The sequence below is a fragment of the Calidris pugnax genome, unplaced genomic scaffold, assembly GCF_001431845.1.
Source record: "Calidris pugnax isolate Ruff unplaced genomic scaffold, ASM143184v1 scaffold76, whole genome shotgun sequence".
Lineage (NCBI taxonomy): Eukaryota > Metazoa > Chordata > Aves > Charadriiformes > Scolopacidae > Calidris > Calidris pugnax.
In genome coordinates this window covers 3,558,127-3,584,892 of record NW_015090827.1, presented here as the reverse complement: position 1 = coordinate 3,584,892, position 26,766 = coordinate 3,558,127, and the positions used below count along the sequence as shown (strand labels likewise).

Genomic DNA, 26,766 nt, shown 5'->3' with positions numbered 1-26,766 from the left:
CAGATATACTGAAATACAAGCAATTTCAACAATTGAAATGGAAACATCCTAGAGTCTTTCTTGTGGGTAACTGTACTGTTATGATCTAGCTTTTACAAATCCCATCTCCTCAGCAGCTAATTAGTGTTTCTTATTCCACAAGGGTTTTAAGTACTTCCTGAATATTCTCTCATTTAGCCTTTAAAACCTTCACAACTTACTGATGATGAAAGATTGAAGTTGTTTATGTATTTTTTTTTGTTTCCAGACCACTGGAATTGGCTGGTTTCGACTCAATTTATGTCCCAGCCCCAGCCTGTAGAGTATCCCCAGCCAGAACTCCCCCAGGTACCACCTCCCATCTATAGAAGTGAAAGCTCTGATGCTGATTTGCATCAAATAAATCAGATCACAGTGATAAGTAATTTCCCTATAGGACATGAATTACTAGACCTTTATAGTGGTGCTTCTCCAAACTTTTTCTCTCCATTATGAGAATGAGGACATTTCTCCAAAACTCCACCCACCATTTCAGTCACATGGCAGAATAAAAACTGACTTCTCTTAGTATCTCTCTCTGCAAGTTTCATTTGGCACAAATAGGAAGATATTAACTGTAAAACCTTGTGGCAACTTTATGCTATAAAGGGATATAATTTATTTTTCCAATAGAAACTAACAGAGGTATGTAGCAGAGTAGTGATATTAATTGCTTTCAGCTGTAATTCCTTTTTTGTGTAATTTCTAATTGCTGGTGCCTTTCTAGCTACAGGCTGCCTGGCTTTACCTTAAAGAATATAGGCAATGAGGTGCTATTGGCTTGTTCTGATACATGTCTCCTCTACCGTAAGATGGCAGGCATAGTACATAAAATTTCAATAATATACTAAAGATCACAATTATTAGATCAATACGATGTTCATTACTGCCCTTACTGCATGAATCAGAAAAAAATGGTCTCTCTGTACCATTATCTGCTGCTGAATTCATGGGATGCTGTTAGTTCATCATTGCAGCTCTTTCAAAACATGACTTGGCAAGAAAAAAAATTAATAAAAATTTGATCAGGCATAAAATGACTGTATTTTTGGTTAAAGTGCAGAACGATAGCACAATATAGGTATGGTATAGCTTTTATTTTTATTCAGCTGTTTAGTATGCTGTAGGTATAAATGAGAGACTTAAACCAAGCATCAAAACTGAACCTTTCAGACGTTAATGTGATGATAGCTGTGTTATTATGAGGCTAATGATATCTAGTGCACACAAGAATACATAGGTGTCATGCTGGGAAACCAATGATCTGGCTCTCATTCTGACTGCGGGCAAAGAATATCTCATCAAAGCTATAAATTTCATGAGTCTGTTCCCAAATTTAAAACCCTTAAGGAAATGGCTTTCATGGTTCAACAGTTTTAAAGGGTTGCTCTTACTTGGCTTTGTAACAAGTAAATTAATAGTTCTTCCAAAACAAATCAGAATTATGCCATAGCTGCGTGCATTTTCATGCTGTTGCCTTCAGCGTTTTCCTTCCCTCTCCAGATAACATCGCTGCAGAATCCACATTGAATTCACCGTGGGGAAACATTTATTACCCGCTATGATTTCTCAGCCTAGCCTTAGATAGGTGATAGAAGCCGCTTTACTCGTTGCTATGTAAAAATTGTTTTCTTTAGGTCATGTGAAATAGAGCCAGTTTCTAATCAACCTTCACTTTTCACAGAGTAAAACCCATCCAGCCTAATGTCAGGGAGAGTTAAGTTTCTGTAGCGTGATGCAGAGCAACCAACCAAGAGGGAGAGAGCTTATGGGACTGCAATCATAAAGAAGCTGAAGTGACAGACTTCTCTGCCAATATGGGCTGCTTTCCCCCCTTAAAAATTCTGACTGTGCAAATATTGCAGCATCTGAAAGGAATAATCATGTTTAAATACCTCTCTTAATTTCAAGGTATAAAAATGCTTTCTGATGAGCAGAAAATGAATATTGTGTTAGGATTAGCTGTTGCATGTCGAATTTCATGCATATAATGCACTATGACTAGTGCTGTTCAGGAGAAAAACCATAAATGAGCACCGAATGTCCAGCACAGCAATACAAATCTCAATATATAAATAACAAATATACTCTGAATTCTCCTTTTAACCAGGAAGAAGTTACACATATATTAGGATTAAAATACCAAGATGTATCTGGTGTGTGTAGAACACTTACGGTTGCACAGCATTTTGCATCTACCTGTTTCAATGCCAGTGGAGCTATAAAGAGAAGATTAACAGCATCTGTGTCAAACGTAGCTTTGCTTTTTTGGTTCATGCCAATTATTTGGAGCCCTCTCTTTAAAGTGAGGATGTAGCATCCAGAATATGAACCCTTGCGTGACAACAGCAATTAAGTGATACGCTAAGGAAATTAATTATACACCATACTCTCATAAATCAGGAACACCACTCTGTGGGTGACACAACTCCTGCTCCTCCAGTTATCATAGAATCACTCAGGTTGGAAAAGACCCTTGGGATCATCGAGTCCAACCATCAGCCCTACTCTACAAAGTTCTCCCCTACACCATATCCCCCAACACCACATCTAAAGGACTCTTAAACACATTCAGGGATGGTGACTCAACCACCTCCCTGGGCAGCCTATTCCAGTGTCTGACCACTCTTTCTGTGAAGAATTGTTTCCTAATGTCCAGTCTAAAGCTACACTGTAGCAGCTTGTAGCCATTCCCTCTTGTTCTATCGCTAATTACCTGTGAGAAGAGACCAGCACCAACCTCTCTACAATGTCCTTTCAAGTAGTTGTAGAGAGTGATGAGGTCTCCCCTCAGCCTCCTCTTCCTCAAACTAAACAGTCCCAGTTCCTTCAATCCTTATTCATAAGATTTATTCTCCAGGCCCTTCACCAGCTTTGTTGCCCTCCTCTGCCCCCGCTCCAGTTGGTGAACCCCCTATGAGGGAGCAGAGCAGGAGCCTCACGGGGAGCACAAAGATCAGAAATTCTTTTCTAAAAACAAAATTTACAGTAAGAGACAAATTTGCTCTTATCTGACGGCGAAGTGACTGTCTGTAAAAGAAAACACAGTGTTGGAGTCCACAAAATCCTCAATGGCCCACTGTTCCACAGGGGGGAAAGAGCAAACATGGAGGAGGGAACAGAACCCAACTGTAATCCCTTATAAACTGCACAAAAAGCAGTAAATTCGCTTTAATATGAGGAAAATGACAGTTTCTCTTCAAGCATGGAAAACATAATTATCCCCCAAGCCACCCTAAAATAGCTCTCACTGGTGCAAGCCAGAAAACTGCAGTTCCCAGCTGGGGAGCACCACCACTGCCGTGCGTGAGAGAGATGGAATGGGAAATAAATAGTCCTCCATCTAGACTTTCAGAGCATCCCGTGACTCTTACTATTAAATAACTGCATAAAGGGAAAGAGAATAAAATAAAAAGGACATTATAACTGCTCAGGCACACGTCCCTAGGGGTGTCTGTGCATTTTTACATACAAGAAATATACCATTCCATGAAAATGTCTGTTATCTCCTAAACTAAAGCTGCTGTCTAAACTTTTGCCCATCCTATCTCTAATTTAGCCTTTGAGCTAAACTCCGGGTACAATTTGAGCTTCACCCTACAGGACCTTGGCTGCTTTCCATATCCAAGCTGGCTGGTGCTTGATGGCAGCATGTACTTACCTTGAGTGAAATCCACAATACTCTGCATCAGGTTTTCAGCTTAGTTCTGATGAAGTAGCAACTCTCAGCAGCATCATGTCACAGTCATGTAGGACCGTTTCAGCCATCTGCTTTACCCACTGATTTGTATCCAAAAATCCTCCGGACATCGAGAAAAAAAGATAGGATGAAAATGAAATTCATACTGAGTAGCCTGAAAACTCAAGAATATATAAAAAAATTAGTGCAGCTGCAAATTTTAATTAGATCAGAATAAAGATAAAGGAAATAGTCACCTATTTTTAATATTCTTTATTTGATCTTTATCAGTTAAAATTCTCTTATTTAGTAAAAATATCTACACACAACTCACTAAATAAACCTCCTCCATTTTTCTAGAAGGAATGAAGTTAGGGCTGCGTTTTGATCCAGCCACATTTGTATCACTTCATCTCAGACCCAGCTGATTACGATACAGTGCTGATTATTATTATTTTTGCAGTGAAAATCTCTACACTGCAGTATTTGAATTTTCAGTTAAATAATTTAACCAAGCGACTGGTTTCTATTTATCGACCCTGACTGTAGAGTTCTGATGACGTATGTCGGATTTCTGAAAAAGCAGTTAACTAGAAGTATGATTTATGTAAATGTACTCTCACGTTAAATTCTTAAAAATTTAGGAAAGGTATAGAAATACTCCTTTTAAGGCTCATCAGCACTACGCATCAAATGGAAGCTTCTGCAGCTTTCCATGTCTGCACCATTTTTCTCACTCAGGTGTTTGGGAGCCAGGTAATATATTTTGATACAAAACCTGAACAGCGAATAACCACCTTTCTCATCTCGTGCACCCGGACGGTCTCAGGCTGTCACGGAGCTGAGACTCACAGCAAAAGGACAAACCTGCTGCCATGGACGGAATAGAAATAGATTATTTTGCACAAATTAGATCCTACCTGCTAATTTCGCATAGGACAATTTGGGTGGATAAACCTAAACAGCAAGAGCAGAGGGGATGGGGGTGGGCAGAGAGGCCGAGACATGGCCCTAACCCATCCCGGCCCATACTCCCCTCTGCATGAAACCTCATTCTCCCACCTTTTCTTGCAAGATTTTTGTTCTGTCCTTCAAAATTCAGAGGCCTTTCAGCCCTTTCCAATGGCAACCCTGCCCCTACTCCAGATCCTCGTGAGTGCTAAGCTCTGAGAACTGACCTTGGCTTTCTGGTTAGCCTGAAAAAAAACCAGGAAAAACGTTCATTTTGTCCTCATCCCCCCCTGTGATCCCACACACCACTGTCCAGAGAACAGTCCATATGGTCCTGTGTGGGAAATCTGTGCCTCTGGCTTTCTTAAATCTTCTTCTTCCGCAGCAGGGAAGTCAAAATCCTGTTCCCTCTCCTTTCTGAGATGGCTGCAGTGGTTGATCTGCACCAAATGGACCAGCGCTGAATTTATTTTACTTGCTAATTTACATGATAGCTGCATTCGTTAAAACGAGATCTAGTGTTATTAAACTCCTGTAGAGTAATTGTGATTGAAATTTCTCCACGAGCCACACGCATTTGAACCTCATGAACCAGAAAAGAATTTATAAAAGATATTGCTTCAGCACAGGCATGTTGCTTTTAAAATATCTGAAACTACAATTTAAACAGAAGGGATAAAATTGAGGATGAATGCTATTTACAATCTGATTTAACACTCGATATACAGAGTAACAGTAAAAACACTGAACAATGGGAAAAGAGGTGGAACTTTTTCAAATGAAGATGATTAACTCCTCCTAGAGCAAGACAAACTTCACTCGAGGGACTTCAGAGAGTGTTGCTCTGATCCTAAAACAGAGTCAGTAAGATTTTTGGTTTCTTCCTTGCAACTTGTGAAACTATCGGGCTATAAACTTCCACTTAAGTTTCTTGTACTAACCCTTCCGTATACTGGCCTGAACAGCTGTTATGGTTTGAAGAATCCACAATAAGAGAGAGAGCACTTCGAGGCAAACTTTCTAATTTATATTGAATGCTCCATTCCTGGTATGAAATAATCCTGTTGGCAGCTTGGTTCAAGTGCCCGGGTCTCGCTCCTCCTCATCCCCGCACCTGGTGAGCTTGAAAACACTGAGACCTTGAAACCCATACACCAGAGCTGGCTGTAAAGTATTTTCACAAATTCAGACACTAGAGTCTTCTAAAAACACAGTTTTACCAAGCATTAGAAGAGACCTCATTGAAAAGTAAAATCACTGAAAAAGAAATTAATCCTGTGTCGCTCAAACCAGGACATTAGGCTAAAAAGCAGAAAAAATCAGGAATAAAAATGATGAGTACAGGAAGAAGGGGTTTTTATTTTAGATTTTCACTACTCACTTAAAGGTGTAATGACACAGCAAGAAGTTATTTAAATCTGTTAGAATGGAAAGATTGGTATGAAGGAACTGGACATGGACAGGATGGCCTAATCAAGACAATTCATGATCACGTGAAGATGGGAAAGGTTTACACGGAAGAAAATGATAATGCGACATGAAACCAATTACAAACATATAAAACTAATTACTTATGAAAACATCCTGTACATACCAAAACACCCGTGCCTCCAACCCAGTCCTCAGCAGAATTTATTTTAATCACTGATCAGAAGAAATTTCAGAACTCGTTTACTAGAACATATTTATCTAACTTTTAAGAATCAAAGCTCTTGCTCAGAAGTAGCAAAATAGGTCAGTTATAACTATCCTTTAAGGATAACATTACTTTGCAGATTAAAAAAAAAGACCTGTTTGCTTAGTAAATGCTATTAGTGATGAATAACCCATCAGCTTTCTATACCGTGTTCAAAAAGCTTTTAGAATTTTATTGGTACGGTGCTCAAGTTCTGATAATTCAGCTTTTAATGCAATCAAGAATATCACCAGGAGCTACTTAATTAATTCCCCAGTGCGGCACAAATTTAATTTTCAATGACTTTATTGAGAACTTTTTTTGTTAATTTTACAATGAGAAACTATAATCACTGTTACACAACTTGCAAATATTTCAAACAAGACAGCAATCTCCTATTTTTTCGATTTTTTCTGTTCCAAATTCAGCTCCTGAGATGGGTTTTCTGCCTCAGCTTCATTTTCGTCTTCCTGTAAAAGAAAATGAAAACCTGAACATTAATCAACTTATTGAAGAAGTACACTTTTTGTACTTATGCATATGTATAGAATTCTGTACAGTCTTTTGTCATCTTTTGCCATCTTTTGCCTGAGCTACAAGCATAAAAATAAGCCAAAAAAAAAAAGTAATTTATTCAAGCATTTGATTTTGCTCAAGAGTTGAAATAGAAATGATAACAACACTCAAAATTTAAACAAATCTAATCACCTACTTTTATAGTAGAAGAATAATTTAATGAGTAAATATTTCCCTGACCAATTTGCTGGACGGTTACATAAAGAAATTACGAAACCACACACGGATAACAAGATATTCAAACGTCTGCAGCAGACACTATTACACACCTTGCCTTTGTTCTTGACCAGAGGTTTCCACTAAATTACTTTGAAATGCAAGAACTTTCATCATTGTTCTAAAAATTACTTTTGAAAAGCATCTGCCATTGAAAAATGTTTCATTTTTTTGAGACCAGATACGTTTACTTCACCATTTGATAAAAGACAATAAATTTAACTTCAGAGACACTTTATGTGCTGCAGCATCGTATTTTTGTCCCATCTAGCATATTTTCTTGACAGGTCTGCCAATTTTCCAATTACTTGTACCACCATATGTTATCTGAAGATCAGTCAGGTCTAAAATAGGAAACATGAGCATGTCAGGCAGCAGCATGCTTACAATATTCTACAGCTTCAGCTCTAGGAGTTGGGCTCATAATTCACTACCGGTTCCTCTGGATCTCACTGAAAAAATGAAGTGACATCATAATGCCCGTTTCCACAGGAATGTATTTTGTGTCCAGCACAAAATCGTGACCTCCAAAGTATAAATTATGGAAGACTGAGAAAACTGTTTCATAAGGCAACTCGCAACCCGTTGAACACTCCTTGTCACACATTCAAAGTACGGCCAGTTTTCCTGCCTGCATTTTAATTCGATATACAGAGAACCTTTACTTTTTAAAATTAAACTTTTAATTCAATATACAGAGAGTCTCATTCCAAAAACACAAAGGAGAAGAAATGAATAGACATTTGGGAATGAAGAAGGGTCCTGCCTGCTGTAGCACCACTCATCACAAGTCAACAGTTGAGAGAAAGGAAAAGTCAGGGACATCAGGTGGGACCTAGGAACCCAGGGTGCAGTTCCCTGCTTGGAAACAGCACCTTCATTTTTATGGGAAAATGCCTTTATCTTCTTGCATCCTAGTCCTTCTTTCACCATCAAAGCATATTTTGTAATAAAGAGCAAAGTAAAAAATATATAGGAAGCTCGCATGGGCATCACAACGTAGAATAGCAATGGAAAATCTCATTTAAAAAATCTGGTCTTGTACTATGTTACGCAACACTAAAATACAACGGGGAATCTAGTTGTTGTATTAAAGAAACATACACTCCAAACCATTCTGCTTCTAAATTCCTCTTCCTTCTGGGCACAGGGTAGGCACTGAGAAATATTTACATGACTGACCGCTAAAGGCTAAAAGCTTTTTTTCCCTTATCTTTCCGGACTGTCATCTCTTCGATTACCTTCAAAACATGCAGTGAGCTCTGTGGCTCTTTCAGTTCAGGTGAGGAAACACGTCTATGTGTGTGAAACCAAAGATTGTTGATTCCTTGAAATTACAAGTGGAGCAGATATTCAAGAGAGTGCAATGTACAGTGGACACACAAACTTCTAAAGAAAATAAAGGCAAGGCAGTACGGGAAGCAACAAAGGAGCAATGTGTAACTAAGCTTAGATGTGCTGCTCACGGGCGTCAAAGAATATCACCGAATAAAAAAGCCACCCCAAGAGACTTCTGGCTGCTAAACAGCCAGGTTCTGTCATGAATCACAGAATCACAGAATCTTCTAGGTTGGAAGGGACCTTAAAGATCATCTTGTCCAACCGTCAACCTAACTGACAAAAATAGACACCCACACAACAAACAAGGAGCATCATCACTAACCCAGACCTCCCAGCACTACATCAACCCGTCTTTTGAACACCTCCAGGGATGGTGCCTCAACCACCTCCCTGGGCAGCCCATTCCAATGCCTGATAACCCTTTCAGTGAAAAATTTTTTCCTAATATCCAGCCTGAAGGACCTGTTAATAAAAGAACAGCAAATCCGCACGTTTCTGAAGATCCTTCCCCACAGAAGTTGCGTCTCTACTGACCTCAGTGCCAACTAATCCACCCCCCCAGCACACAACCTGCCGTTATTCCAGCATCCTGACCTGTACTCCCTCATACAGAGGATATAAACCTTACAAAATCCTTGTTTTCCCAGGCAGGGACTACAGGGCCATACCTTCCCTGAGGACTCCAAGAGGGTGAAGGGATATTGGGCTCAAGGCTGAACGCCAAGCTTCCTAAGTCTATTTTTTTTTTTTTTTTTTTTGTGGACAAAAAGGTTTTTATCCAGCAAAAGATGTTTTGTAAGGGAATCTTCTGGCTTTGTGTAGACTTGACATGCTTTAATTCTGCGCTGGGGAGGTCGCGCTTGCTCCCTGGCAGGTTTCCGAGGCTCCAGCAGCAGCTGCAGTGACAGGGGGTTTTGGGGATGCAGAACTGCCGGCTGAGGGGCTGCAGCAAGCCCAGGATCTGCTCTGGGGGAACACTCAGGAGAGAAGCATCCTCTCTGGGATATTCTGCCACACCAATACTCTTTGCTCCGTTCATCTCCCGTTGCTTCAATCAGGCAAAACATAATCAAACAGGTAAAATCCACCAGCAGAGCATGAATTGGACTCTTGCAGGCAGATTTCCTCATACAAGCCATCCAGATCCCTGACAAGTCTGTTGCTTTTTGTTATTTTGATATTTTTATGCACAAAATCTTCCTGAAGAATATGGTATTAAAACACGCTCCCCGCAGCACATCCCAATTGTGTTTTACTGCGTTTTCCAAGAAGAGAAACTCACATTTCGTTATTGGAACAGAAATCTAAGTGTGGTGACTGCTGTGCGAAACGCAGAGCAGTGATGGTTGATCCTTCTCACAGTATGAATTATCAAGGGGGAAAAAAAAACCTTCTCCTTTGTCAGAAAAGCCTTTGGCCGGATGAGTTCCCAGACCTGTGCGCTGCCACCGGGCCAGCACAGGAGAGACCACAAAAATGATTGACGGGGGACCCAGGAAAGTATGAACCAACCAGTTCTGGCACCCAGGCATCTTTCTGCCAGAAAAAAAAAAAAAAAAAAAAAAGAGCAACAGCAGCAGCCTGAGAATGGCAAATGTACCAAAATGACTGAAAATCATCAGAAAATTTTGAGGAATGAGCTCCTATAAGAAGTACAATATCACTTCCAATACACTTGGGAAAGATTTGAACTCACAATTCAGAGCACACATATTAGCCAAGATGTGAAGACTCGCTATTATTTCGGCTTGCTGACAATGCAAAATTTCTATGAAATATTTTATCTTTCTTTTTTTTTAAAAAAAAGCCCAAGAGGCATCCCAATGATTGCGTGTGGAATACTGAATTGGTTGGAGTTTCTAATGTCATTAATAATGTTTGAATTTTCAGCTAAATAGCCTATATAGCCTAATTATCATGAAATTATGCCAAACAGACTGCAGATTAAACATATTTAATATATTTGTTTTACTAATTACCACCTATCATTACCATCATTACAATGCTTTTAATTCTGATGGATAGCAAATGAAAACCTTTTATTTTCCTGTTATCTGTTAAAGAACAGTCCATGATGGCAGTGTGTAAAGTTGCTGTTACCAGTGGCTACACAGCAGATGAAATACAGAATTCCAGTTTCTGTGGCACAGAAATACAGTTCAAATTATATCCACTAATACCACACATCTCTATTTTATGTTATTTGTTTTGCTTCCAGCTGCCTATGCCTCTACCGTCCAGTGCTTTCTGTCCTAAAAATCCTGAGACAGAGAACAGCCATTTTGGTGTTAAAATGCTCAATGACCAAAGCAGTTTTTGCAAGCAAAAGTCACACATCAAACTCCTCAAACTCCTCTTTTCTGACTACAGGCAGCCATAGACTCAAATATTCTACAGTGAATTTTGAACACACTCACCTAAAAGGTGTCTCAGCACACATCTGGCCACTTGTAAGAGCAGCAACGGGAAGTGAATCCCTCAAGACTATTACTATTCCCACTAAAAAAGTGCATTTAACAGCCCAAAGATTATTTTCATATTGAAATGAATGAAGTTTCCTAGGCTGGAATTGTCGTTCTTTCAGATTTACAAAACCAACAGTGATAAGGAAAAGTACAAAGGGCTTATAAAGTGCTGTTAAACCCAACACCCTGAACTGAAATGTCAGCTCAGGAGCCCCTTAAGCCACTGATGCCTGGACACCTCCTCACCATCCTGATGATGCTGATGAACTGATGGACCTTCCACATCATCTTTTTTCCTACATCTTGTCCCCAGGCATCCCTCCTTTTCCCTGATGGAAACAAGGCATTAGATTAAAGGGTCCTTTGGATGCTCTTCAAATGTCCTATGGACATCTTTTCCTCCAAACTACTTAGTCTGAGCTTGATAGAAGAGAATTTATGGGTCACAGTAACAGAACAGGGACAAGACTTTAAAACTGAGACGCTACAATCTGCCACCTAAATAAGTCTTGTGAATTATTATTAAAATATTGAGCATTCAGTTTCTTTGCTGAAGTTAATGGGGGTACTTTGATATTTAGCTGTCTTTAGCTGCCAAAAGAATAAAGGTAAGAAGCTGATTTTTAAGATCCTACTTCTGAAAATTTTGATCTGACAGTTCAGAGAGACTGTCCCATAACTTCAGCCCCTCTGAAAGCATGCTTAAGGTCAACTACAAACGATGCTCTGAGCAGAGAATAACAGGTCCCACGTGGAAAGTTAATTTTGTAGTAATTATTCCAGAATATTCCCCTGTAGACAAATTCTGGCACGAAAAAAAGCACCAAGAAATAGGGTTTTGGGTGTCTTTTTTCCTCTTTCCCCCCGCCTCCAACCAATTTCACACAAAATATCTGAAAATTCCATTTTATTCCATCGGTTAATGATATGAAACCTGGAAGATGACAGTGAATTAGACAATTCTTAAGTCTACAGGGAATCTGACACTACTCTGTATGTAGAACAGACCGCATCTCAATTAACTGTACTAGGAAATGCACCAGTTCACAGATTTGTGCATTACACGCACCTGTAATTTATAAATCTGCACTGCAAAGGGACACTTCATGAAATAAACTTGCTGTTGTGTGCTTTGCACACTGTAACCCGCATCCTAAACTTAATAAAGAGCTCCATATTACAGTACCATGCAAATGAACACCTGAATAACAAGAAAGAACACAAAACACATAAATATCTTACTATACTGAGGAACGACTTAAGGGCTCTCTATGCTCTCACATAATCTAGAAATACCATCTCAAAAACACAAAGGACCAAATTCAGATATTACTACTTTTCATAGTATCTTAACCCAAAAAGACCTGAAATATGACTACAACACTGAGCTCCACTGAGGGTGTCCAGCTGGTATTTCATCTCCTGCCTCACAGATTCCAGCTGGGAAAGCAGCAATTGGAAGTAGATAAAAATACTTTTAATGCTCTTCAAAAATGTATCAGGAAAAGGGGACTTCAGAAACTATGAGAGCTTTTCTTCCTGCACGTTAAAGTCTGGCTTTCTAATGTCACAGACCAAATTTGGAGGAAAAGGCGTTTCAGGGCTAAAAATTGGGAGTTCAATCAGTCTCTCGGTTAAACCAGCAAAAGGTGAGCATCCAGCACTAAAATTCAAAAGTTATTTTTCTTCCAAAGCCGACGAGATCGTCTTCAAACGTGTAACTGACAACACTTATAATGAAGAGTGCTGCAAAAATACAGAGTGCAACCGGAGCAGTTCTTTACCGATGGATATGAGAAGCAAATATAAATTTCTCGTGCTAGATGACAGTTTTCTGTCACCGCAGCTCGGCAGCGATAAGGCAGCTGTTTGTTTCCCCAAGAAAAGGAGACCCTTGCTACATGGATCATTTTCACAGTGACAGCCTCGACAAGTTTGACATTTGCTTCGCGAAGGATTCTAAAGCAGCCATCAAGAAAATGCCCCCTCTGGGACCACTGGCAAGCTGACAGTCCTACCTTGTAAGGCGCATCTCCCTTAATTCTGACTGTCAGAGCACTCCACGCTCCTACCATGAAATCTCTGCTGAGCTGGTACATTAAAAAAAATAAAAAAAAAATAGAAAAATGGAGGCTATGAATGAACTAAGCGTTATAATGTAAGTAAACGTGACATCAATTAACTGGAAGCAGCTCTCCACCCCATTTTGCTCAGCGTGGAGGTGTTGGAGGTCCCCCCGCAATGCAGTACGTGGTGTCCTGCTCTAGATGGCAATGCAAGACCAGGAGAACTGTTTTCATGCCACCGCCACAAGCAGCTGCGTGTTTATCATAAACTCTTCCCTTTAACTTGCACTGGTACAAGAACTTTTAAGTCTTTTTGAAATGTTTGCCAGTGTTCTGTATTTTCTATTTCCTTGTTTCTAATTCTGATGATACAGATAAATGTACCATCGCAAGGGCCCTTACAGTCAAATCTCATTTAACGCTTAGCACAGAAGTGGAGTTTCATGCCAGATTTCAAACCCTCCATCTGTTTTCTCTCCCTTTCAGGAGGCAGCCATTCCACTGAGTGGCCCTTTTGGCCGACTGCCACTGCAGTTGGGATGCTCTTCAGGGCAGGTGGTGCTTCAAACCCAACCATTGTTTTACAAGTTCAGCTGGTTCTCCTTGAAGAAAGCAGAGGGAAACGTTTCCTCTTGAACAATTTGAGTCTGTAAAGGTTTAGGTTCATGAACTTTAGACTGCATCTATAAATGCTCAGGCGTCACAAACTGAAATAAGAACTAAGAAACAGATGAAAAGCAACTGCAAAGGGATTGTACCCTGCCTGCATGGGAAGGGTCTCCTTAATTCCCACCCCAGTCTCAGAGAGGACACGTTTTCAAGCCTTTAAGTCTGACACTGTCCCGATTAAAAACCCTTCTAAGAGAAGTTTGTCACTCAATTATAATACTTACTTCTGTGCATCTATAAACATACATACGGAAACCACAATAGCATTTTCTACTTGTGTGGCAATACAACCATTATTTTTATGAATTATAGAATCATAGAATTCTACAAAAACAGAAAGTTCCACCTCATATATATTCATATAGTACTACAGAGTCATATTCCACAGCCTAGAAATGCATATTCTAATCAAATCAAGATGATGTTAAATATTCATGGTTCTACTCCCACCAATTTTACACTATACATTTACTAAATTATAAGAAGCAGAACTTCTTCATGTTTCTGTTCTTAATACTGAAAAATAAAATGGCTGCTTCTTGCAATAGCTACAGGAGAACAAAAGGTGCTCGGGCCAACAATAAGAAACTAATAGCTCCTTTAAACCATTTTATTTCTAAGTACTCTTTAATTAAAAAATAAATAAGAGGCTAGTTTTTAACTGCTCAATTCTTAGGCTATACATGCACCTTGGTAGTTACTAAATGATAGCCAAAGATTTTTTTTCATGCTTTAACTGCTTTCACAAATAAGTTTGGCTACAGACAGCCTGTTGTGAAGAAGAATAAAGAAATTTCCAAATTTCTTCTTTATTTCCAAAATGATTAATAACATCAAATAGAAAAGTAGGCACCACTGAGTGATATAAAATCACTTCTATAAGCTAGAATCAAGAGATGCTGCCTGCAGTCGAAGGCAGCTGAAAGACATCACTCCAAACATCAATGAGATACACGTTTTTAGTGGAAAAAGAGAGCCCTACCATGTGAAAGGAATAAATTTATCTCAATAACAGAGAAAACCTAGACCCTAATGAAAATGTTTTAGGAAAAATGAGCGCATTGCATGCTTCTGACCAAAATTAATTAGAGTTTTAATGTTTTACATTTCCACCATAATTCTTTAAATGGTGCATTTATTTCATAGTAATAAACACTCGGTTCATTAAGTAAAGTTCAAAATCTGTGTTACTCGCTACATTTAACAACCTTTGGCCCTCTTCTTCACTATTTCTTGATTCAGGTTTCCAAAGCATTGAATATGCAATTGAGGAACACAATTAAATTTCATGACTCTGCATATTTAGGATTCTTATTTCATTTAAGACAAAGGGCAATTAATCTACCATTCTATACTGAATACCAACTTTAGTGAGCCATGATAGATACTGTAATGAACTTACAGGAAATGCTTAATTAAATTACTGTAAAAAGCATAACCCAAGTTTTTTTCTTTCCTTATGACAAAAGAAAATGCACATTTAATTAGAAAAAAAAGTCTGCTGCAGTATTATAAATTTAATAACTTGGGAATTCATGAAAATGTTGCTATAATGTGACAACTAACAATTCAGAAAGCTTTTTTTCTCCTTTCTTTTATACTTCATCAGAACATTTCACCTGAGTACAGCCATGAAATGCCGTTCAGGTTCAAGGCATAAAAATGGATCTTTCCATGGAGTTAATACGATGACAGAGGAGTCTGAGCAACACAGCAAAGGCCTTTATTTTAGCCACCTATTTTCCAAAATGTGATATAAGCAAGTGCTGTAAAAATGGCTTTATATTTGTTGTAATACTGAATGCCTGCATTTAGCCACAGTCCATGAAGTTGCAAACAAAACTCATAGAAATGGACAAAGCTGTAGAAGTAGATGGAGGACAAACTGACAGCAAATAGAATCTGTGCTACTGGTGAAGAAATCAGAGATAGAAGAGACTTTTGCTTTTCAAAAATACCCACAGTTCCTTTCAGTAGGTTCCCCAAAGCACACACTGACATTTAAACTCAGAATCCAACAACTTTAACTAGACAAACCTTTCAATGATTTCAACATCCATTAAACAAGATCCCCAAAAGAGCATTCTAGGCTGGGACCAGATCCACATCTTCATGCTAACAGTAATCCCTCGTGGAAGACCAACACCTTCCCTACTGTTATCATCAATTTAATCTAAATTAACACTAGCACCACAGCCCTTTCCAGAAGTCAAAATCACTCCTATACAAGCTGTATAATCATACTTTTAATATAACAATATAACCCAAACATTTGGCTATGGATCTGTAATCAAACAAGACCAGAAATCGATGGCTTTAGAAGCTGGAATTCAGTTGGTTTGATGGCAAAGCACAATTTCTAGATTTGTTTGGTTTTATAGTTTGAATTTATTTCTGTATTTGAAGATGGCACTTACTGTTTTGACCTTGTAATGATGCCAGAACAGTCCTGATTCATACAATAGATAATTCTGTTGCATTCGAAGCATCAAGGGTGTTTTGGTAATAAATACATAGTCAGTTTTGACTCAAAATTGTGATTGGTTTCAATAGTTAAAAGCTGATCAGCTTCTAAATTAAAAATGAATACATGAGGTTTAACAGCAGAATGAATTCTCTTCAACCTTTGCTGATCTTTAGTTTTTCAAGTGAGGTTTTAAAAACAAATGTTATTTAATTCAGTGGATACACTGAGGGATATTTTGGTAATTTGTCATGATAGCTATGTTGCTCCACTGTAATATTTTTAAGTCAGAATCTGATGAAACTCTTTCAACTGGAAATAATGCAATGTCCAACCATTTAAGGTAATACTATCATCTACTTTGCACAAACCTGCCCTGTAAAAGCAGCATCTGCCTCCAAACGCACTCCGATATCCTTCCAAAACTTTCTCTTTAACAGAATTTATACACTTTGTAAAAAAAAAAAAAAAAAAAAATAAAATAAATTAGTTTCTTTCAGAAACTTATAATCAAATTAATTGACAGACCTCACCTCGGTGCAGGCAAGCAGGCACCACAAACAGGGCTCCTTACAGTTGCATGGGGCATTTCCTTCTGATAAATGGAGAAGTGACTGTTTCACTATTCTACATCAAAGTCATCCTTCAGTTTGTCAACAGCTTGGTTCCTACCTCTGCCCGCCCTCCAACAAATCACACATAACTTTCTTAGAAGAGCAAGAGAAAAATATACTTTGATGTGATTCAATTACTGAAAAGCTATATTCTAAAAGATTCCCAAAGCTAGCGAAATTTGGCTATAACTAATTAGTGTTTTGCATATTTATGGTAGAAGAGCTCATTACAGAACTCACACTATAAATCGTTATTCATCTACTTTTTCCTTAAAACACTGATGCCACTTAATATAATTCATTGAAGCTCCTTTTGAAGCTCACTAACCTCCATTCCTCAGAAGACTACTCACTCAGAAGGTTTTTTTGTCTCCGATTATGTTATATCACAGCACTTCCAGGACATAATACTCTTCAAAACCATTAAGGGCCACCACTTGCAAACATGTACACGTGCACCGTTAATATTCAACTCGTCTATCTGATCACCAAACAGTACTATTTACTGGAGATATGTATGAAATATGCTGTAGAACAAGGCTTCTCCAGAATGCAATGCTGAATTTCAGCAGATCGAGCATGGCATTTAGAATCATAGAATTGCCCAGGTTGGAAGGGACCTTTCAGATCATAGAGTCCAACCATTAACCCAACACTGACAAAAACCATCACTAACCCATGTCACGAAGCACTATGACAAACGATCTTTTAAATACCTCCAGGGATGGCGACTCAACCACTGCCCCGGGCAGCCTGTTCCAATGCTTAATAACCCTTTCAGTGTAAAAATCGGATATCACGATTCTAAGAGTTAACTACCAGTAAAAATTTGATTTTTTTTCTGTTTACTGATGATTTAAGATAATCATCATATGTCTCCTTTACTCACAAAACAACACAGGTAGGAAAAAAAAAAAGTTATGTAGAAAAATCAGGCTCATGTTCTCCTGTGGTAAATACTACTTAACATTTGATACAACTCATTTTGCCTGCTTCCTCTCATCTATATATACCTTAGAAAATGCAACACATCAAGAACTAGAGAAGTCTGTATCACTGCCATTTAAATCAGCGTTTAAATTTAGATACAAACACATACCAATACTCCCTCATCTGCCTCATCTGTCAACATAATTTTAAAATATGATTATTAAGTCCATGAAGACTATGAAGAAAATACAGAAAATGCTGGTTATTTTAGTAGACAAGAAATCAAGGATCTTACTCTTCCTGTATTAATTGGTGCTTCCCTTTGTCTGTATTCTCGTCAGTGACAGTTACTGGCACTAATCTTTTCTGACTTGAAGTGGGCTGAAGAATTTTCAATTCATTTAAATTCAAGGAAATCTTTCGGGAGCTAAGTTCTCAGAAAAGGAAAACGTGTAGAATTTTGAGAGCTACTGCGTCTGTTGTCCACTCAAAACCCCCAAAATGATGCCTTTTAAGACCTAGGTATAGAACAGTCTCTAGCTCCTTTCAAGATTTTGCTGTTCATTTTGATAAATGATAATACAGCAATATTATATTTATTTAACTATAATACTAATTAATAACCCAAATCTTGGCCAAGTCATATCATGCCACACAGTGTACAAACACATCTGGAGAGTCTGATCTTGGCAGAGTCTAAAATCAGTTATGGAAAAAAAATGAAAGAAGGACAAGAAAAAAAATATCATAAAAGCTAAGTGGGTCAGGATAATGGGCACAAACCTCAATCACATTTTTGTGCCAAATATGAAGAATGATTAAAAAGCGATTATCATCAAAATGTATATAAAGCTACTTCATACAGAAGTGTTCTACGTTTCTTTATAAAACAAATGTACTGACTAGACAGGCCAAACATAAAAAATCAGAGAGTTGTTGCAGGTATTTGATCAAAACACTCCTGAGCCTTGAGGGCTCTGCTGTATGTAGGGGAAAAATGGAATGGAGATCCAGGTGAGATCTCCCCGTATGAAGCAGAGTTTGTGGAGAAAGCCAAGAAACCCTTTGGATAATGGGCTGGAAAGTGTCATTGGAGGAGAGGCAGAAACGGAGGAGTGGTACGTAATGGGATTTATAACCTAGAGGAGGGTCACTAAGAGAAACCAGGATCAAGTTAATGCACGTATCCATAGTAATGCAAGGTCTGAGACTCAGATGAGGAATTTCCTGGCTAAAATCTCTGACATCTGTCCCCCTGCCATAATACATATTCAGCCTGGAGGGCGTGGAAATTGAACTTGCTGCTACATTAAAGAACTTATCCGTAAAATGTGAATAATACTACTTTCAATGTCAGGATGGAACTCTATGCATGAAAAGATTTATCTAAGTGCTAAGTGCTGTCATTGTTATTACATTCAGAAAGCACAGAAGGCTTTAAAAGCATTAACATTTCTACTGCAGAACATCACCTGTTCTTTCTGAAACCAGCCAAGAAGACATAAAATGAGTGCAGTTATTGCAAGAAATTGGCTGGTTCTAAATTCTGATGCATATTTTTTGTCTCTTGGAAAAGTAAACAACCATTAATAGCAGGAATTTTATGATACACAATAAGGTATAATATGTGGCAAGCTATAAAGCCTTTGAAAAACAGTTCTGCTTCCCATAAACTTGTTTTTCATCAGGAAATTATTTAATTGGAAAGATGCTTTGAGAGCAATCAGAAGTCGATGCACAGAAAAGGTGTCTGGTTTGGAATGATGAAAAGAGAACAGAGCCAATTTTTAAAACATAATGAAATAAGGAAGTAACTCCCAAATCAGCGCTAGTACATCAGGATCAAATGAAATTCATGTGTCTATTCCTCTTTTTCAGAAGGAGAAGTCCCTGCTCTCCAAGGAAGATCATCATATCCTAAGAGCATTTAAGTGGTAGCGAATATCCCCTCTGTGAAAGCTGCAGTGGGCAGCCTGAGTTAAGTCTGTCTTTTCTATGTGAATATACTTTCATATTTAAGTTGTCTCGAATCAGGCAGTGACAAATTTTAAGGTTGTGGCCCAGAATTACCCCTTTTGGTGCACATACTTTTGTATATTTAGCTCCTGATTTTGGATTTTTTAAAATATATTGTTTATGTCCTATCTGGCATTTACAATTCAAACTCTGCTGTTTACTCAGTGGATAATGGAAGTTTCACACTCAACATCGCCTTCATCCAAGAACAGCAATCACTCATTTGCCCTGGTAACACAACATTTTCAGGTGTACTAAGCATTGCTCCTCTCTATAACAATCAATTTTTCCTCTTGAAAATCACATAATCACAGAATGCTATGGGGTTGGAAGGGACCTCTGGAGACCATCTAGTCCAACCCCCTCCCCCAGAGCAGGTCCACCCAGAGCAGGTCACATCTTTATTTCACTGAGAAAAACAAAAAGCAGAATTTTCTTTTTTATATTTAAAACATTAATTGCAGGAGGAGAACTATTGATACTGCCCAACAGGTTAAAATACTGGCTCTGAACAGAGCTGTCACTAATACGGTATTTACATTTACAAAGTGATTTCTGCATGAATCGGATTGTTCCAGGCTGGAAACAACATTTTTAATACCATAAACAAACAAGAGATGAATGTACAAAATGAACCGTTTAGCAGGGGTTTATGTACGCCCTGTGCATTGTATCTGGAAATGAAGTCCTTAAACTCAGAGGCGGGGGGATTCTCTGTGGATTAGAAGAGAGACCCGCGGTCCTTTCAGCAGCATCCTTTTATACCAAATTTGGCACTAGCACTCTGTTTGCTTCAGCAAAATGACTTCACGCTTTGTCTTTTTAATCCAATTTCCACCTTAATGTAGACTAAAGTGGAGGGAAAATACTGAAAGAGGGTGCCTGGAAATGAAATGGGTTAGAAATCTAATCCAGGCAGTAATCCAGTCCCACACAGCCAGCTCCTCATTAACCGAGAAGTTTAACCCTACAAACCAGTGCTCAGCTCTAGCTAGACCTGATGTAATTATCACACGTCAAGATGTGACTCCACAAGGCAGGCAAGAGGCTGACAAAGAGAAGTGCAGCAGGCTTTCAACTGAAAGCTACAATAATTGATTATAAAACTTATCCCAACTTGAATAGCTGGGATTTGTAGGTCATTACAGCATTAGGTACTTTGCTGGTGCAGCCTGTAAATGTATAAGCCACCCTGTTCAGCAAGAGCATCCTCGTTAGCAGGTATTACCTCCTATTTTCTACAGGCCAAAGCACCCATGTGTACCTTAAACAGCCGCCCCACAGCAGACAGGAACCAGTTCTGGAATTATTCATATTAATCACCCTCACTCATATTTTACTGCCACGGAAAAATAAATAAAATACTTTCCTAGTCAATCGACACTGCTACTTTTGTTTTTCCTTTCTTAGACTGATCAACCACAGGTAACAACTTGGACAACATCCTGAAAACGATGGACACTTGTGGACTCCAGCTTGGCACCTACATGCCCTGGCCAAAAAGGGCCAGAAAACCAGCGTAACCACATCTCCCTGGCAGAAGCTCTGGGTCCACTGGTGACACAAAGGCAAGACAACGGTGCTGCTCACTGCTTGTGGATGTGATGTCCAACTTACGGCCAGCACAATGAGATTTAAATTAAAAAAAACCATCCCAGCAATCTTAACCATACCACTAAAATATTCCCATCACAATATTCCATATTCCCATCACAATATTCAGTGCCACATACCTTTTCGTAGGTGCTGCAAGGGCTGGAGCCCCTCTGCTGTGAGGACAGGCTGAGAGAGTTGGGGTTGTTCAGCCTGAAGAGAAGGCTCCAGGGAGACCTTATAATGGCCTTCCAGTGCCTAAAGGGGGCTACAAGAAAAATGGGGAGGGACTCTTTGTCAGGGAGTGGAGTGATAGGATGAGGGGGAACCATTTTAAACTGAAAGAGGGGAGATCTAGGATTAGATTAGATCTTAGGAAGGAATTATTTGCTGTGAGGATGATGAGACCCTGGAACAGGTTGCCCAGAGAAGCTGTGGCTGCCCCATCCCTGGAGGGGTTCAAGGCCAGGTTGGAGGGGGCTTGGAGCACCCTGGTCTGGTGGGAGGTGTCCCTGCCCAGGGCAGGGGGTTGGAACTGGATGATCTTTAAGGTCCTTTCCAACCTGAACCGTTCTATGATTCATCCTACCCACACTAGTATCTATGCACAGAGATACCGCCTCCTTTCACCATATTCAGGGTTGTTGCCTTCCAGCTTTCAGTCTACTTCACAAAATTCTCATCTTTTTAACCAGCAAAGTTTCTGAAGATCCTTAGGATAACACTTGAAATATTCTTGGTGTCCTTTCCTTTAGTCACAAGCTCTTCTTTCTTTGTTGCTGTTCGCTGTCTACTTCCTTAAAAGAGTATCTTCTCTTAGGATAAGGCAGAAATAACAGTTTACCACTTATAGATATGTTCAAGGTGGGGAGACTGAGGAGGTTTTCCTAGAAAGGAAATAGCTGGCAGTTGTTTTGGTTTTTTTAAAATTCTGAATCATAGTTTTTCCTCTAATCTGACATTTAAGGGAATCCAAGAGGGAAAACTGAAACAGGCGCCAGTCTCTTTCTCTGAAAAATTAGAAACACGTTTGGCAACTACAGCAATGTGTTCCAACCAGAAAACCACCACCGGTGCTGTCCGTTTTGTAATGGTTGACATAGGCATCGAATATTTCACTGATAAATGCAATTTTCAACTCATTCTCCTTTAAGCCAGGAGTCCTGTTTTCTGACAGGGACTATATGAAGTGATATTTAACCTCAGGTCTATTCTGTTGAGCAACACGCTTTATCCACCTCACCAAGAATGACTGGAAGTCTAAAAATTAAACATTTTAGTTAAAAGGATATAACACAGAAGTTAATTTTCCAACCGACTAGGTGTTTGGCTTTTTTGTTTATTTTAAATGAGAGTCCACCCGTCTATTCCATCGCCCATAACAGCCGTTGCCAGACTTCAGTCCTTCTCTGCTTGGGGAGGAGAACTAGTCCATGACTAAACCACTAACCCTTGCTTAACAGCATCCAGTCACTACTCATCCCAGTATTTTATTTTATTTTTCTTCTCTACCTGGAAAGTTAAGCTTCCAGACTTTTCATCTCAAAAGAACTGTCAAAACCTGAAAAAATTTAGTGGGGTTGGGATGAGGTGGAACAGAGACCTCAAATCACATTGTACTCTATTTGCTGGTCACCTGTTAGGTCAGCCCTTGCCCCTAAATCCTTTCTGGACACAGTGACAGATTTCTACCATCACTTTCATAAGCCAAACTTTTTAATATTTTAGAACTCCAACTCCCATCACATTAATGTTTCATGACTCTGAAAAAATATTAAGATTCTAACAGTGATAATAGCGGCTTTTGTCTCAAGTGTTACAGATTTTCAGAGGAATACAGCACGTTGTAATCATATTTATATCAACTGAGATAATTTTCGTAACTAACTTTTATAGATAAAACCATCCTGCTTTCACCACGCCAGATGCTTATTCCTCGCTAATCCAAAAATGCTAAATGCATAATTGAATTTCCTTTCCTCAGGGCATATGATTTCATATACGGATAAGAAGGGTCAATTGACAACAAAATGTCATGCCTGTCTGAAGATATGAAAGGCCAGATCTCCTCACTAGCTTGGTTTGTGCATTATTCTCCTGCTTTCCACATTAACGTTTATGAACCAGTGATCTACCAAGCCATGCAAAATCCAGCAGTAGATATTCTGCAGGTGACAATGTTTTTCATACTCTGAGAGACATGCTCAAGCGTACGTGGTCTAAGAAACCCCTAGGTATGTTCCTCCTGACTGCCTCCACTGAAATGCCACTTTCAAACACAAAACTGTTGATTTGCTGAAATTTCTAAGCCCCACACTTAGAGCTGGCTGGGAAGCTATCATGAACAGAGCAATCTGACTTGACTTCTGACCAATGGTAGGTTTCCTAACTGATGTTTTCTGGTGCTGGAGGATGTGAAGCAAAGGTTCTCACAGAGCATTGTGAAAGATGCAAATTCTCACCACCAGCCAATGGAAGTCTACCAGAGTGTGCTTGCCTCAGAAGTATCACTGTGTGCTTGAAAAGGAGGTAGGAGCCAGCGTGGTTACTCAAGCTGCCATGAAGGCATCATACCTGCTCTGCAACGTAGGCAGGTCACCATGGTCCAGGAAGGGATGGAGACAACCAAGTATTTATCAGTACTTCTGTTTCAAAGCACAAAAAGCTGACTGGGAACGCAATCAGTTAATCCAGTGAACCCACCTTCTTAGAACAGAAGATACTGCAGCTTTTCCAGAGTGAGAAAAGCCTCTGCTATATGCAACTGTATGTAATGGTGGCCTAAAACAGGTTTTGTCTGATGGACTTTTCCCAAAGTGTCCATCACAGGCTGGAACAGCTTTTTTTTCAAATAAGCAGAAAGCTGAAACGAAGCCTCAGGTGTTTCTGGTGTATATGAGAATTTTACTTTGAACCCTGAGTAGGTTTTTTTTCCTGCAATAAATTTAACTTCAGTCACTCATTGGTATGACATCACACTGTTGCTGAAACAAGCTGGAAGACTTTCTAAGATGTATTTCATGTATTTAATAGGAAAATTCTGTAAATATAATTTTATCAGTATACCCAGAATTTCAGTTTTTCAGTTTAGAAAATAGATAATTGCTCTCTTTAAAAAATCAGACACTAAAAAACAATGTGAGAATGAATCCTTCCTTTCCACGTCAAAAACACAGAAGCAGTCCTTCATTTTGGAAGCAATTAGTATGTTAGGAAGGTTGTTATTGTAAAGCTATGCATTTGTCCCTGCTGGTGACATAAATAAGGCAAGTCATCTTACGGTATTTGGTGTTGTCAAACTGCATTAGCATCTTTGGCACGATAAGAATGTCAATATGTTAGGAAGGTTGTTATTGTAAAGCTATGCATTTGTCCCTGCTGGTGACATAAATAAGGCAAGTCATCTTACGGTATTTGGTGTTGTCAAACTGCATTAGCATCTAAGAATGTCATTAATGTGAAACAAAAATTAATTACTTTGATAAGGCAATATAACTTGTTTAATACTGCATGATCAGTCTTGAAAGAAACTTGCCATTTCAATTTTAAATTCCTTTAAAATCCTTCCCTTTAATGTACTTCAAATCAAACAGTTTTAAAAAAATACTAATGGGACAGCTATGATTTCTGCAAAACAGGTGTGGGGTTTCATCACGTACAACTTTTCTCTTCTGCTATTACTTCATTATAAATGGTACCAAGCCTTTCCTGCATTTTCTTGTTAAAGAAACTGGAAGCACAGCTGAAAACGTGACAACAAAACGAACCATAGCATTTGTGTATAAAATGCTGCATTACAAACATATTTTGAATTCTAATTATATTCTTATTATCCCAATTACTTTGCTATGTATATATTTAAACCCAATTATATACCGTGCACCTCTCCTCTATTACACTTACTGCTAAGGCTAATTTTAACTAAATTTAGACTTCATTCAAATACACTCAGTATACATGTATTTTGTGGGGGTTTTTGCGAACTGTATTACTATTGCACAAAATAGCAAAGTACATCTTAAACTTCCATAACAATAAAATATGTACTTTTAGATTGATTCTAAATAAGCACGACTGTATTACTATTGCACAAAATAGCAAAGTGCTATGTACATCTTAAACTTCTATAAGAGTAAAATATGTACCTTTAGATTGACACTAAATAAGCACCATAGTTTGCTAATGTGCTCTAAACAAAATGTCTGCAGAATTATTCTGAAGTTTACCACCAGCTTGTTTTAACTTTCACTTGACCTTCACTTTCCTTTTTCAAGAAAAGGTTTTCGTATTCAGACATACATTCCTGTTGAAGATGGGGTTAAACTTGTCAGAAGCATTTTAATAAAATACTGAAGACCTCCTTTAATTTATGGCAGATATATTTTCAAGAAGGAAAATGCTGATATTATCTTGGTTATAAGCTCACTGCTGAAATGATTTAGATATTCTTTTCCTTTCACACAGTATCAGTATAAAGCTTTTCTTTGCAGGCAATGAATTATAGTTGACACTTCAAACCTATTCTATCAGTATCTTCTAGTTCAGAAAAATGAGAAAACATAAATATTTATTCTATATATACAGAAGAGATGCAGGACTCTGATAAAAATGATCCATTATGGAAAGATGAATAATTGTTACATGTGTCACACTTAGAACAGCAAAGGGCAAAAAAATTTGCCACCTTTTAATATGAGGATTTGAGGTTATTGGGTAAATATAAATGCAGTCATTTTATCATATTGAGCCGATAACCGTTTAAGACCAGTGATTTCTGATGACATTCACTTCAGGACCACATGGATGATGAAGCTGCTTGATACAGAGCCTTGGTCTGATTTGCTAAAGTCTGTTAATGACATGCTTTAAGGGAAAAATACTTATGCAAACAGCCTTCCATTTTCCCAGTTTACATGTGCAATACTTCTCTAGCTTAAGCTTACCAATTAATAAGGAACCCATTTGTTCTATTAAGTGATCTGTTCACTGTCTTTAATCTTGTTTCTAAACTTAAACTTAATTTCCATATTACACAGAGAAGTCAAGGCTGTTATAAACTGCTAAATAATACACTCTGTAGGACAAAAGCAGTGAAATTTCTGCTTGAAAATTTGAAACAATATTGTCAGTTTTATAAATTATCAGTCTTTCCTTTTAAAAGCACAGACCCCTCCCATTAAGTGCAAACCCCAGCCAAAATGCAGTAAACAGAACTAATATGACTTGATTTTTAGATAAACTTTTATCTACAACATCTGGTTTTACACTAGAAATGGTACGTCTCGGAACTAAGGATTTGGGCTTTTTCTTTTTTTTTTTTTGATTCAGTGCTTTTAACCATATATCCCTGCCTGCCAGATCGAAATGTATTCACAATACAGATTACGGAGTTAAAAATAAATACTCAAAATGACAAGCTCTTGGGGTAAGATTGCCATGAGAAAACTACAATAATTGAACAGAATTATTTGCTAATTTATGTTATGGGAGCTT

General features: G+C 38.5%; 1 long non-coding RNA gene across 1 annotated transcript in view; it reads right to left on the bottom strand.

Moving 5' to 3' along the window:
* Positions 1-5,987: 5,987 nt before the first annotated feature.
* LOC106886974 overlaps positions 5,988-26,766 on the bottom strand; it is a 67,076-nt gene continuing 46,297 nt past the window's right edge. The window contains exon 4 of the long non-coding RNA XR_001411769.1: positions 5,988-6,793. This is a non-coding gene — a long non-coding RNA (uncharacterized LOC106886974). The remainder of the gene's footprint in view (positions 6,794-26,766) is intronic.